Source organism: Zootoca vivipara, chromosome 10 (genome assembly GCF_965207765.1).
Source record: "Zootoca vivipara chromosome 10, rZooViv2.hap1.1, whole genome shotgun sequence".
Classification (NCBI taxonomy): Eukaryota; Metazoa; Chordata; class Lepidosauria; order Squamata; family Lacertidae; genus Zootoca; species Zootoca vivipara.
The window spans coordinates 45,285,860-45,299,796 of record NC_142593.1 but is presented as its reverse complement, the minus strand read 5'-3'; the positions used below and the strand labels follow the sequence as shown (position 1 = coordinate 45,299,796).

The 13,937-nt window shown below is 46.2% G+C and overlaps 1 protein-coding gene across 6 annotated transcripts in view; it reads right to left on the bottom strand.

Moving 5' to 3' along the window:
• Nucleotides 1-12,921, bottom strand: part of LIFR (LIF receptor subunit alpha) — a 94,773-nt gene extending 81,852 nt beyond the window's left edge. The window contains exon 1 of one of the 6 annotated variants that reach the window (XM_035100347.3): nt 12,788-12,921. The gene's annotated coding sequence lies outside the window, so the exon portion shown is untranslated. Of the gene's footprint in view, nt 1-764; nt 856-4,991; nt 5,014-5,036; nt 5,108-5,187; nt 5,583-12,787 lie in introns of those variants that run through there. The other 5 variants (XM_035100346.3, XM_035100351.3, XM_088653124.1 and 2 more) reach the window with 5 other exon arrangements.
• Between the last annotated feature and the right edge of the window lie 1,016 nt (nt 12,922-13,937).

Genomic DNA, 13,937 nt, shown 5'->3' with positions numbered 1-13,937 from the left:
GTGCAGGAATTTTCTGCACAATTTCATACGGGAGGGAATGTTCAATACGGAATTGGGACACACACAAAGCTTTATTCCTTTTCCTCTTTCCTCCAGTACAATGCAAGAGGCATTTAATTTCCGAAGTTCATTTCTGCTGTTGCAAGGTAACAATATCAGGCTTCTGAGATATTATCAGTAACTGAGAGAAGTATACGTAGGGTCCCCTCTGGCACTGGGACCCAAAGTCACCCAGAGAGGCTCAAGGCACAGGGGAAAAAACCCTGAATCCAATCCATACCTAACATTCTGTCCATTTCAACACCACAGCAACTTCCCTGGAAAAAGGACTAAGCTCCGAGGCAAATTTCAGCCCTATATTTAGAGAGCCATGGCTTAATGCAAAGCCAACATCCAAACCAACAACCAGCCAGAATCATGTTTCACTTGTTTGCATAGAAACATCTCCAGTCACTATACAGTTACACCCTTTTATAACGTTCTTTTCTTTCTCTCTTTTTCCCACAATCCAGACACAGAGCATCCCAGAACCAAAGAATCAACACAGGGTTTGAAGAGAACAAGAACAATTTCATTTCGGGCACAGTTCTAAGTGCCAGCTTTCATCTCCAAAGCTCTAAGACTCTGGCCCTCCAGATGTTACAGGTGTACTACAACTCCCCATCACCCCTGGCCATTGGTCATACATGTTGGGAATGATTATAGTTGGAAGCCAGAGGTTCCCCATCCCGGCCTTCAATTTGCTGAGTTTTCTCAGGAATTACCTAATCCTGCATGAATCAGCCTGGAAACTCCACTCGGCTTCTGGAAGTCCTTCTTGCAGCTCCGGAACTGGCATGAATGGATGCTTTAGTTGAGTTGCTGCTACAATTTACTTTAAACAGATATTAACAACCAAGGCTATTTCCATAAGCCAGATCTCATTGTCCACATTTCCTTCCTCCTAAAATCAAATCTAATACATTTGTTGGCCGAAAGTGCATACGGTTTCAAAGCCCTTCACTTCTTCAATACCCTACTCTGAATTCTAAACATTCAATACAAGTTCTTAAGGGTTTTCTGTTCCATTTTGTGACAGGTGAGTGGGGGGGGGAGAGAACCTTCCAGAAATTCAAAACACCTCTGCAGTTCCACGCCAATTGCTCACACCTCTACACTAGCATTTTGAGCCAAATAAACCTTGTTGCATTTATCTAAGCAAGCCGTAAACAGGAAAAAAGGCGGAATGACTAATCGTTCTGAATTTCACCTGCAATCAAAACATATCTACAAATATTTCAACTTAAGGTGTATTCTGTATTCAGAGAGGGAGAAACTCCCCACAGTAAGACCACACAGATCATGAAACGACCACACGACCAGCTAAATCATTTCCACTTTCAATGGCCTCTTCCCACATGCAAACCTCAATTTGGTTTCATATTTGCTTATTACGTACATACATATCCTGCCTTTCATCCATACAACTCAGGCAGCAAAGAGACCCAAACATGCCCTGATTCAGCAAACCTGTTGCATCATGTACCTTCAGGTATGTGTTAGTACAACGGATGTGAGCTGATCAACATAAACTCAATCAATACAAGGTGGGAGACCCTGTTGCTGGGTGGTTCATCTCACCCAGGTTAGTGACAGTCAATGGAAATGTGAAGGTCTCCAAATTTTTGGAAACAATTTGTTTTGGTTTTTCTTCCAGGCCTTCACATCTGTAATGGTCATCCCAGCACTGGAGAGGATTGCACACAGCCCTGAAGAAAGACGTTCCCAGTCTGGGGGTGCTCTGCTCATTGATCCGCCTTTGTCATTGGAGGTGCAGGTTACTGCCATAGACCACTAGACCATTTCCTACCAGGTTATGCTGGCATTCCAGCTTCCGCTGATACACCAGCCAAGGCCATTCCCAACAGGCTGGCCTCATTATCCAGATTAGACTGCTGCAATTCATTACACATGAGGCTGCCTTCACAGATGGCCTGGAAGCTTCAATCAATGCAAAATGCAGCTGCTAGGGTCTTAAATGCAACTACATGTTACAATCGTATTACACCTGGGCTTTGCCAGCTGTACTGGCTCCCAGTTAAGATATCCACACTCAACTGAAAGTGCTGTTTTGACCTTAAAAGTACTTCATGGCTTGCAATGAGGGCACCTAATGGACTTTTCTTCTCCACATGTGCCTGCCCATATACCAAGGTCTTTCTTCAGATGCCCCTCCATTTAAGATATGACTACAGGGTCCACTTCGTGATGGCACCTCTTCCCTGGCTGCCTACCTTAATGCAATTTCGGTACCTAGCAAACCCTTCGTAACCTCTGTGCATCGCCATAATGCTGTTCCCTGCTTTGTTTTTAAATCCTCTCAACTGCCACTCCTGGTATTGTGCGTTTAATGTTGCTTAATGTTCTTGTTTTAAAATGGCAAAACATTAAAGCTGCGATTGAACCAAATTGCCCTGGGAATGCACTTGAAAGTTGAAGTACAAATGAAAGTGCAAATATAAAACTTATACTGGCAAGACCACACGTTCGGTTCTCCCTTCATGAACATTATTTACATGTGCTCAATGGGCTCAGTATGCTTTTTTTTACAGCCTGATCCTACACATGCTTACTTTAAGAGTAAGCCCATTTAAGGGGCAGGGTCCCAGAATTTCCCCACAAAACTTTATTGCTACCTAGTGAACTGTATTAAAAATTAGCAAAACGGAGAGAAACTTTTCACAAAGTACTCAGTGGTGGGGTGCAGGGGTTTGATGCAAAGCAATATGTTTTGAGGGAGCTTGCAAGTCTCATTTCTTTCATTCAACAAGCCACCTCTCCCCAGGGGTCTAAATTCTGTAGGCTTGGGGGGGGGGCTGCACTTCCTGAAAAGCCCATGAAGTCCCAGGATGGGCTTTCCTGTAGGTGTGGGAGTATGGGGAAGTTACATTTTGTGCACTTGGCAGCCAGCTGTTGTTGCTTTTAAGTTAAGACTTTATTCAAAAAGAAATCACTATGGAATTTTTTTAAAAGGTATATAAAACAACTTGGCCTTAAATAGAAAATAAGCTCATCCACTGCTTTCAGGCCCTCTGTACCAACTTCCCCAAGGTTTCCAAGCTTCAGTTAAAGCCCAGAGGAAGAGGTAGCTCATCCCATGGGGCTTTATCAGATGAGAATTCTGCAGCCTTCCCAGGGGACCGTGCTTCCTGAAAGGCACATGAACTCCGAAGCTAGGGAGGCTATGGGGCACCGGAGAAGCCTTTTCTTAGAAAGAAAACATGTCCCATCTGCAGCCCTCTCACAATGGAAGGTGTGCTCAAGACTGTACACACAGTAGGCTATGCAAAGTTCAAAACTGCCCTGAGAATGCTGTTTGGCAAATCTGCCCATTTCAGCTTCTCATTCCCCCACTTTTAGGTTCAGTTCTCTGCAGTTCCGTTCTCTGTTTTCAATTTTTTGTTTAGGTCCTCGTGGAAATCCACCGGCATTCTAGTGCTACTCTCCTTTGCTATTAACGGATGGGTGCAACGTTGCTCAGTATACCCATCTCCACAGAGCAAAGCAAATGCATATTTGTAATTTCATTTAATAGCTGCATTTTTACACCCACTACTCGGCTGGGGAGGTGCACTGCAGAATTCAGAAAAGTGTTGATTTCGAAGAATGCCTTTTGGTTTCAAAAGTTCACCTGTTGTTTTGAAAGGTGAGAATTAGGTTGGTTTGCCTTTAAATCCAAAGTGAATTGAATCCCCCCCCCCCCGCCAAAAAAAAATCTCTAGAAAACCCCAACACCTCTTTTGCAGGGATGGAATTGAGATGACTTTTTTGGGCACAGGACTTAACTGCCTTTTTCTCTTACCTGAAACCCTTCCTGGGCAATTAAAACAAACAGGGATCGTGGAAATGGCCAAACACTGCTTTCAAGCAACTCTGTTGGAGTCAAGATACTCCTGGCAATGACCTTGGATTACTTTCACTGGATGTTCTGCCAATACCACCTCCAGATCATCTCTCCAGAGAGGAAAAGGAATAGCTGTGAGTCACGCTTTGCCCTCTCACTCTCTCCAATGTATCACAGGCCATCTGCAATCCGCAACCGTGATAAATCAACAAAATCCAATATTCCCAAAGGCTTAACTTGGGAAAGAAAGGGGGGAGATGGGGGGGGGAAACCAGGCAAGGGTCTTCAGCAGCCTTTTCCAACTTCGGGTCTCTGTATTTTTTTGGACTACAACTCCCATCATATCCAAACTAGGAGGTTAGGGATTGATGGGAGTTGTAGCCCAACAATATCTGGGGACCCGAGGTTGAGAAAGGCTGGTCTACAGGTACAGACAAGGGAGAACGCAAATATCTTTCTCTGCGTTCGCTGCCATTACATTGAGAACAACTAATCAGAACCGAAACCAACATACTATATTCGCAAATTGGAGTGTTTATTTGCTCTCCCACGGTCCTAAGCGCTTTCTGAATAAATACAAATTTAAAAGCAACTCTCAGTGGGATCGAGAGTGCTTAGGGAACCGCCGATTGGCGGATCCCGGAATTCAAACGGAGAAATCGATTATCCAGCTGCGGCTGCCAATTCTAGACCGCGTCTCTGAGCAGCGTCTCGACCTTTAGGAGAGCGCAGCTTAGACCGGGTCGTCTCTCCCGCTTCCCCTCCAGAGGCTTTGATCCAACAGCCGGGGTGGGCGGAAAATGGGAATCGGTTTCCCTTCTGGGAAAATAATCACAGATGGGGGCGGGGAAAGGAGGGGAGGGGAGAAGTCGCTGTTAAGAAAAAAGAGGCAGAAAGGACTCGGCTATGAGCAAGCAACTTTGGGAATAGCGTCCCAAATAGGGAGAGATGTTGGGGGTGCAATGAAAGAGAGAGATGTGGGGAGGGGGGAGTGTCAAGCTGCGTCTCTAAGCATTCCTCCCGCCCCAAAAGTGGAATCCGAATCAATGGAAGTCGCTGCCCAATAATTTCGGGTTAAAGTGTCCTTCCCCACGAACCCAGGTCTCACCAAGCTTCCCTGGACGCAAATCCCATAGGAGTCCTGGGCACTTACTCCCGAGTAAGCCGCTTCGGGACCGAAAGCTGTACCAGCGCCGGCGAGACCGAGATCGCCCTGCCATTCCCACGGCTTTCCAAGCCCGACACCCCCTTTGAAACACACCCACCCACCCACCCCAAAGAACTCTCCCGGTTGCGCCCCTCACCTTTCTCACGCCGCCTATCCTCCGCCCCGCCGGCGCGCTTCTCCATAACCCGCGGTGCCAGGCGTGCTGGGCCGGCCCGGCCCCACCTCCGCTGGGCTCGGCTCCTGCGCAGCCCCAACAGGAAGCCGGAGACTGGCGGGGAGGCAGCGGGAGCAGCCCGGCGCCCTCCGAGCGGGATGGGCACGCGGGGACCGAGGAGACGGTCTGTGCGCTTTGGCGCCGGGCCTCGTGCGCCCTGGAGCTGGGGAGCCTTTTGGAGAGGTGGTGGCGCCGGGGGTCCGTCGCTGGAGACGGCGGATGGGTCCGAGCGAGAGGCTCCGAGGCCTGGCAGGCGGCGAGCGCAGTTTAGAAGAGCAGCAGCAGCAGCCTATGGAAAAGGTTCGGCTTGTGGCTCCAGTGGCGGGGGGAGGAGCTGGAGCTGGAGAGGGACAAGCAACAAGCGTCTTCTGTGCGGCTGCCTGCGAGCTGCCAAGTGTCGCGCTGCCCCTGGCCGCCGCTTGATCCCAGTGGTGGGGTCTTTAGGGGCAGGACTTGGAGGGCAGGACTATTTTGGGGTCCGCTCAGCAGAAGGGGCAGTAGGACCCCCAAACTCAGCTGGGCACGTTTTGAAGTACAACTAAAGGCTCCCCACCCCCGCTGTCAGACCAAGCAGTGCAAAGTCTAAAATTACCACTTAAGCTGCGCGACTGTGGAATAACGCCACAGGGCTAACTAATCCAGTATTTCATATCGGATCATCTTTTTCCGCCGAAGCGCCCACGTGTCTGGATACCTAGGCACGAGCGGCAAGAAAAGCTGCGTTCTTATCACAGTTGTATTGGGAGTAAAACCCCTTGCATTTATTTTCTGGACTTCTGAGTTAGGGGGGGGGGACTTGTTGATCATAGTGCACGTGCGTGTGAAAAGCAGAAAACGCCTTACAGTGAACTGGAAACGTTATTCATACAGTATCTTCCATGTTCACGTGGTGCCCTGCAATTAAATAGGCAAATTAGATAGGTCTCTGCCCTCAATGAGTCTACAGACTAAAATAAGGGACAAAAGAGGAATCAATGTGCTCAAATGCTTTTACCTGTACCTACTTAGAAAGTTCCACTGCAACTTTCCAGAGCAGTTACATTCAATGGGTCTTACTCCCAGTTACGGTAACTCACTCTCCTGAATTGAATGGGTGTTGCAAGCAAGCAAGCAAGCAAGCAAGCAAGCATAAAGATCGCTCCCCGGCTTTATCCCCTCACACTTTTGTCTCATGTTATTTTGTGACATTTTGGTTGTCCAAATAAAGGTACTGCCTGACTCTGGATTTTGCCCCTCTGGACTGGCGTGCTTTCTTTTGTATTTGTACAATTTCATCATTTATGGTGATATAAAGGGGGAAAGCAGATAATCACAACACAGATCCACAGTTGGAACTTGGAGGATCTTCTCGCTCCATGCTGAAATCTCTTGGCCTGGTTACTCAGAAGTAAGCTCTACCGAGTTCAATGGGACTTAATCCTGGGTATGTGGGTGTGTCCCATAGCTGCCAAGTTATCCCTTTTTTAAAGGGATTTTCCCTTATGCTGAATAGGCTTCCTCGCGAGAAAAGGAAAAACTTGGCAGCTATGGTGTGTCCACGAGTGGAGAGTTGTTGTTGCAAAGTAGCTGAACAGCAGAATATGGGAGGTCTTTAGTTCAAAGGGGTTAACCGGGAACTCCATAGGCAAGTTCCTGAACAAGTGATTCTTCTCCCAGGATTCGCACTGCAAATATGGGGGGGATGATCAGAACAGTGGCCTGCCTTGCAAGGTTATTGTAAATATTGCTGGGATAAGGTACATCATGCATGGGAAGGGTTGTAGCTCATTAGCTGAGCACAAGCTTTGCATGTCACAGATATGAAGGTTCGGTTCCCAAAGCAGTCTAACAAAAAACACCTGGACAGTCACTGCCAGCCAGTGTCATGTAATACTGAGCTAGATGGACCCATGGTCTGACTTGATGAAAGACAGCTTCCCGTGGGGTTTTCTTGCAGGAGAGTAAGGGATACAGCTCAGTGGTACATGCATGCAGAAGGTACCGGGTTCAATTTCTGGCATCTCCGGGCAGGGCTGGGAAAGTCTTCCCTCTCTGAGAAACCCTAGATAATCGTTGCCGATGTTATATGGATCAATGTCTAAGGCTGGGAATGATTCAATCACATAATCAAAACTGTAGGTTTGGGGCAATTAAAATATATTACAGCTCTGCGTCGTCCCACTTTTTAAATACTTTATGTGGTTTGGAAAAGCAATGGGGAGAGCATTGAAAAGTGAGATGAATGAATGACTAATGCGAAGATGAGTAAATACTGCCCCCTCCGCAGACCGGGGTGGCTGCTCATTGTCATCCAAGAGCCCCATAAAGAAATCAGAAGAAATGCTCAATAAAGATTGGGTGTAATCTAAACTCCACATAAACCTTGTGCAAGCAAATCAGGATGTATGTTCAATAAATAGCTCATCCAGAGGGTCCCCTAGGCAGCTTCATATATTCCTGTTAGGAATACTTGAAATGTGCTATTTATTTAAATGTGCTCTGTGTTTTTCTTAGAGCTGAAATGTTCAGTCAGTCGGTCAGTTAGCTTAATCAGTTAAATAAGAGTAAGCTCTGTTGAACGCAGTGGGGATTACTTCCCAGTAGATATGCACAGGATAGCACTGTTGGTCATTAGAAGACAAAAGAATGCCCTGGTTAATCAGGCAGCAGATTTTTTAAAAATAAGAAATATAATTTCAGTACATGACCTAATCAAAACTGCATGTGGTGGGACCCATCCTGTAGCCTGCAATGGCACATGTTTTGCATTAGCTAAGAACAATAAAAATATTTTTGAGAAATAAGATTTTAACCAGGTGAAATTTTAAACATTCAATCCATTATACCTCTTACGACGAATTGATTAAAATGTATTGACTCGGTTGCAACCCTTGTATTTCTTCTTATTTTTGAACTTTCATAGGTTTCAAGAAAATTAAACAGGACCTGAAACTTTAAAATCGAATCCCCACGCAGCTTATCTCTGGGTGACCATGAGCCAGCTACTATCACTCAGCTTAATCTGCCTCACAGGGTCATTTTTAAGGATAAAAATGGAGAAGGGTGCAGGGAGAACCACCTATGTTGCCTTGAGCTCCTTGGAAGATAGGTGGGATAGAATTGTAATAGGGTAAGTACAATAAAACCCTCAGACTGTGACTGAATTAGCCAAGGGTAAATAGATTTGCCATGTGATAGAAGTGTCCCTTCTCATTGTATCAGAAGTCTGGCTTGCAACACACATTGCTGCGATAATGGTATTAATGGGCTTCTGGTGCCAAAGCAAGACAGGGCAAATAAAAGGGTTTCTTCTTATCCCTTACGTCCTGCTCTTCCTGATCTGCAACAAATAAGCTCTCCCTTTATTCTCCCCTTTGCATCCTCTCTTATCGTCCAAGCTCTCCCATCACTACTGCCGCACTTCCTGCCAAGATGATGTACCATACTGTCGATGTTAGATGAAAAGAGCCAAAATAATATATTTGCTGTTTATTACATTGATATGCCACCTTTTCCTCCAATGATCAATATGGCATTGCGTAGCTCCCCCCCCCCCCATTTTATCCTCTTAACAACCCTCTGAGGTAGGTTATGCTGGGGAAGAATCACTGATCTAAGGTCATCCACTCATGTGGCCTCATGGCTGAGTGGGGATTTGAACCCTGGTCTCCTAGCATCAGAGTCCAACACTCTAACCATTGCACCACACTGGCTCTTGAACAAAGAAAGACAGACATGCTGGGCCGCTGCTAAAGGTAAAGGTAAACCCTGACTGTTGGGTCCAGTCGCGGATGACTCTAGGGTTGTGGTGCTCATTTCGCTTTAATGGCTGCGGGAGCCGGTTTTTGTCTGAAGACAGTTTCCAGGTCATGTGGCCAGCATGACTAAGCCGCTTCTGGCGAACCAGAGCAGTGCACGGAAACACCATTTACCTTCCCGCCGGAGCAGTACCTATTTATCTACTTGCACTTTGACGTGCTTTTGAACTGCTACGGTAGGTGGGCTGGAGCTGGGGCCGAACAACAGAAAGACAGACATGCTGGGCCGCTGCTACTGCAGAACAAAGCGATACACTGCACAGCAAAGAAGTTGGGGGGCTTTTTTCTTAGTCATGCGAATGTGTGTGCATATCTGTCTCAGCCAATGATCCTTAGGGTGAGAACAGGGCTGGTCCTGTCCATAGAAGAGAAGCAAATTCTGGGCTCTGCCAAATGCAAGAAGGCTATGGCATTTAGTTGGTCACTGCGAGAACAGGATTCTGGACTAGATGGGTCATTGGCCTGGTCCAGCAGACTGTTCTTACGTTCTTACGTTAAGGATCCCTGGGAGCTTGTACCTCCCGGGAAGAACATCATGGCAAAGGGAGGTCCAGCCTGGCCATCAGCCAGAGAAGGAGCAGCTGCAAATAATATGCTTTCCTCTCTCTGCTAGAAAGATCACTCAGTTCCTGGAGAGCAGAAAAGGAGAGCAGAAAATAAGTTCATCCTCCCCCACTACCCATCATCAGAAGACTAAGGACTGAGCTTTGTCGTATTAGGTAAAAAAGGTAAAGGTAAAGGACCCCCGGATGGTTAAGTCCAGTCAAAGGTGACTATGGGGTTGCAGCGCTCATCTCGCTTTCATGCCAAGGGAGCTGGCGTTTGTCCACAGGCAGCTTTCCGGGTCATGTGGCCAGCAGGACTAAACTGCTTCTGGTGCAACAGGACACTGCGACGGAAGCCAGAGCGCACAGAAATGCCATTCACCTTTCCGCCACTGGCGTACCTATTTATCTACTTGCATGGTGCGCTTTCAAGCTGCTAGGTTGACAGAAGCTGGGACAGAGCAATGGGAGCTCACCCCATCAAGCAGATTCAAACTGCCAACCTTCTGATCGGCAAGCCCAAGAGGCTCAGTGGTTTAGACCGCAGCGCGACCCACATCCTTTGTCGATACACACACACACACACACACACACACACACACACACACACTTTGGAGTACTGTATACTTATTCTTGTCTGTGATGTATTTCACTATACAGTGGTACCTCGGTTTATGAACACAATTGGTTCCGGAAGTCTGTTCATAAACTGAAGCGTTCATAAACTGAAGCGAACTTTCTCATTGAAAGTAATGGAAAGTGAATTAATCTGTTCCAGACGGTCCGTGGAGCACTTAAACTGAAGCGTGCTTAACCTGAAGTGAACTTTTCCATTGAAAGTAATGGAAAGTGGATTAATCCATTCCAGACGGGTCCGCGGAGTACTCAACCTGAAGCGTACTTAACCCGAAGCATGGGTGTAATTGGTACCGGAAGTCTGTTCATAAACTGAAGCGAACTTTCCCATTGAAAGTAATGGAAAGTGAATTAATCCGTTCCAGATGGGTCCGCGGCGTTCATAAACCGAAAATTCGTAAACCGAGGTGTTCATAAACCGAGGTTCCACTGTACAATACTATAATACAACTATTTATTTTATTTTATTTTTAAACCTGAACTGTGGTTAATCAAAAAATGGAAAGAAATGCCCAGGGTGAGGGAAGGGAGCTTTCCTAGGCTCATTACCAAATTGAGCCATAGTGACATCCAAAGAAAGCAGTGAGATCAAAGCATTAAAATGGCTTAAAGACCATTGTTAAAGGTGGGTCCTCCTGGGCCAGAAAATAACGTATGGACGGCCTGCTGGAGCCTGCCGTCTAGCCCATCATCCTGTCCTCACAGTGGCTATAACCAGACTCTCATGAGAATCCCAAAAGCAGGACCCGAGCTCAACAGCACTCTCCCACGTGCGATTCCCAGAAACTGGCAGTCAGAGGCATGCTTCCTTAGATAGTGGAAGCAGAACATAGCTAGTAGCCTTCAATAGCCTCCATGATTTTGTCTAGTCCACTTTTAAGGCCACTCAAATCGGTGGCCATCAATACTTCTTGCTGGCTGAAGATTGGTTGCTCTGCTACAGGGGTGGGGAAACATGTTGTCCTCCGCATATGCCTGGACTACAACTCCCATCATTGCAAACCACTGGCCATGCTAGCTGGGGCTGATGGGAGGCCCCAACCAGGGCCGGCTCTAAGGCAAGGCTGGGTGGCGCAATGCGCCAGGGTGCCGGGCCACCAGGGGGCGCCACGCCGCTGCGCCCGCGGCAGCCGTGCTGCACACTGCACCCGCCAGACAGCCGTGCTGGGAAACTGGGTGGGGTGGGGGGGCGCCGGAAGGATCTTCGCGTCAGGGCGCCAGATATGCTTAAGACGGCCCTGGCCCCAACGAGATCTGGAGGGTCCGAACTCTGCTGTGGTAAGTCAGAGGAACCTTCTCCATTGTACAGTCATTTCAAAGGAAAGCGAGAAACACAGGATATTTGGCCTTGCGAGAACTCCTCGGAGACATTTTGTCCTGATTTTTAAAGGCATGTGGATTTCAAGATTTATTTAAAGAGGGGAATGGGGGGGGGAAGCGGATGCCTTCACAGAGTGTGGGACTCCCCGCCTCCCCTCGGTAAGTAATTGTTTCCCATTTCCTCAATTTTTACTTGGTGCCTCCTTTCCGCGCGATAACGAATGATATGGGAAGCCTATTCTTCAACAACACTCCTGTCACAAGCCCACTTCTGTGTTTCCTGTTAGCGTTTTCAAGGCACAAAGGGCCTGGTTTGCTCAAAAGTCTTTCTGCTCAAGACCCAGATAAATGACTAGGAGATGCAAAACCACACGAATATTTCCATTTCCATAGGGCTTTCACAGGAGAAAGTTCTGGTGGGATGTCATTGGGCTCGGGGTGGGAGTCATAAAACGGTTAAACCTGGAACATCTTGAGCTGGTCAGAACCCTTTCTCAAAATCTTAATCTTCCCCCCAAAAAGGGGGGGAAAGAGTTGCATGGTGGGTTTTTTTAAAAAAAAACAAAACCTATGGCCTTGTTCTTTCTCGCTTCTTGTCTGTGTTTTAGCTTTTTGAGACATGAAGAGCTGCAATCAAGTTAGAGCCTTATGTGATTTCATTTTTCCTGGGTGCTCTAGTTGAAATTCTGGGGGTTGGACTAAATGACCCTCGGGGTCCCTTCCAACTCCACAGTTCTATGATTCTATGAATCTGTGCTGGAAAAAGACAGGGAAATAGTAAATTTAAGAGGGAGATTCGCAAAATCCTATATCCCCTGGAACATCATCCCAAACACTTTAGAAGTGTCTCCTTTATTAGGATTGCAGTCTAATCCCTGGAAAAACCAAAGCAGTGGCTAGAGTTTCCTCAAATTCTTTTTCACTTTAATATTTTATCATCCATTTAAATGTTAAAACTCAAGCATCAGTTTTCAACCTTAAACGCTTCCTAATGACTGGCAGTAACGAAAGAAGATTCACGAGTGATGTTGAAAACATATATTGCGGAGTCTACATCTGAACAGCTCTGCAAGTAACAAAATTTTTCAAAGTTATATTCTAATGCAACTAGGACATCCCACACAGAAGAAAAATGTATGGTGAAGAAATCCTGGCAATGAGACATCAAAATGAATTCTTCACAATGTTATTGGCGGTTGAAGGACAATTCGAAGTGAGACTTACGATTCTGGAGGTTTACAGCTCAGCAAATCCTGCACTGGATGGACTGCATGTGTTGTGTTTCATTCACAAGGATACAGCTTTTGCCCAAGGGGATGCAGAAGTATTGGAAACAACAAGGGTTGTCAGGCTGGGCCCAGAAGGAACCTCTGCAAGATTGCTCTTACCTCCAGGGGATTCTAGCACTGAAGTGAACATTTTTTTTAAAGGACCGGGAACAAACTGTACATCAGATGTCACCTTATTCTGCCAAAGATTGTGATACGATTGCCCAGTGAGATTAAAAAAAGCATTCCAATTCCCTGCCCCACCCCCCATAATTTCCTTCCTTACTAAGTAAAACCATTTCCTTTGGAAATAAATGTGCATGTTCAAGGAAACAGCAACAAGTTCCTTAATTAGAAACCATGTGGAGTTGGGGGAGCAGAGAAGAACTTCCCATTCTTGTTTTGTTTGAAGTTTTATTTTATTTTTTAAAAAATAAATTTACTTATTTGGTTTTTCAAATTAGAATTTTACATTCACATATCCAACCTACAACATAGAAACAAGATTCCCAAGAATCTCCTGGACTTCCCTCCTCCCCTTTGTGGGTCCTATTATTAATCATTTCCTCCTGCATCTTTTATGATAATCCAAATCTTTTACATCTCCATTATATCCAAAACCCACCATTAAACTACAAGCGTTATTCCAATCCTACTCACGATTTTAACTCTTTACAATGTTTTTAAGGTACAGTAATTTATAAATTTTCCCTGTTCCTTATTAATTTTCCCTGTTCCCTATTCCTTATTGAAATTTCTGATTTCTGATTCTTCTGGTCATTTTTTCCATTTCAGCATGATCTGTCAACTTAATCTGCCATTCTTCTCTGGTCTGGACTTTGTCTTCTCTGGACCAACAACAACGGCTAAAGTTTTATTTTTATGTGCTTTCTTATTAATTTCTAGCCCACCCAGTTTCAAGATCTCAGAGGGATTATTTCTTCCCCACCCCCTCTTTATCTGGTGACCCTGCATGCTGCTCTTTGCAGAGGTGGATTTATGGCAGCACACCCTAGGGGGCGTTGTAAGGCATTGCAACTATGACGTAGTGCAGGGATGTCTAACCGGTCGATGGTGATCTACCAGTCGATCGTGGGGTGTCCCTT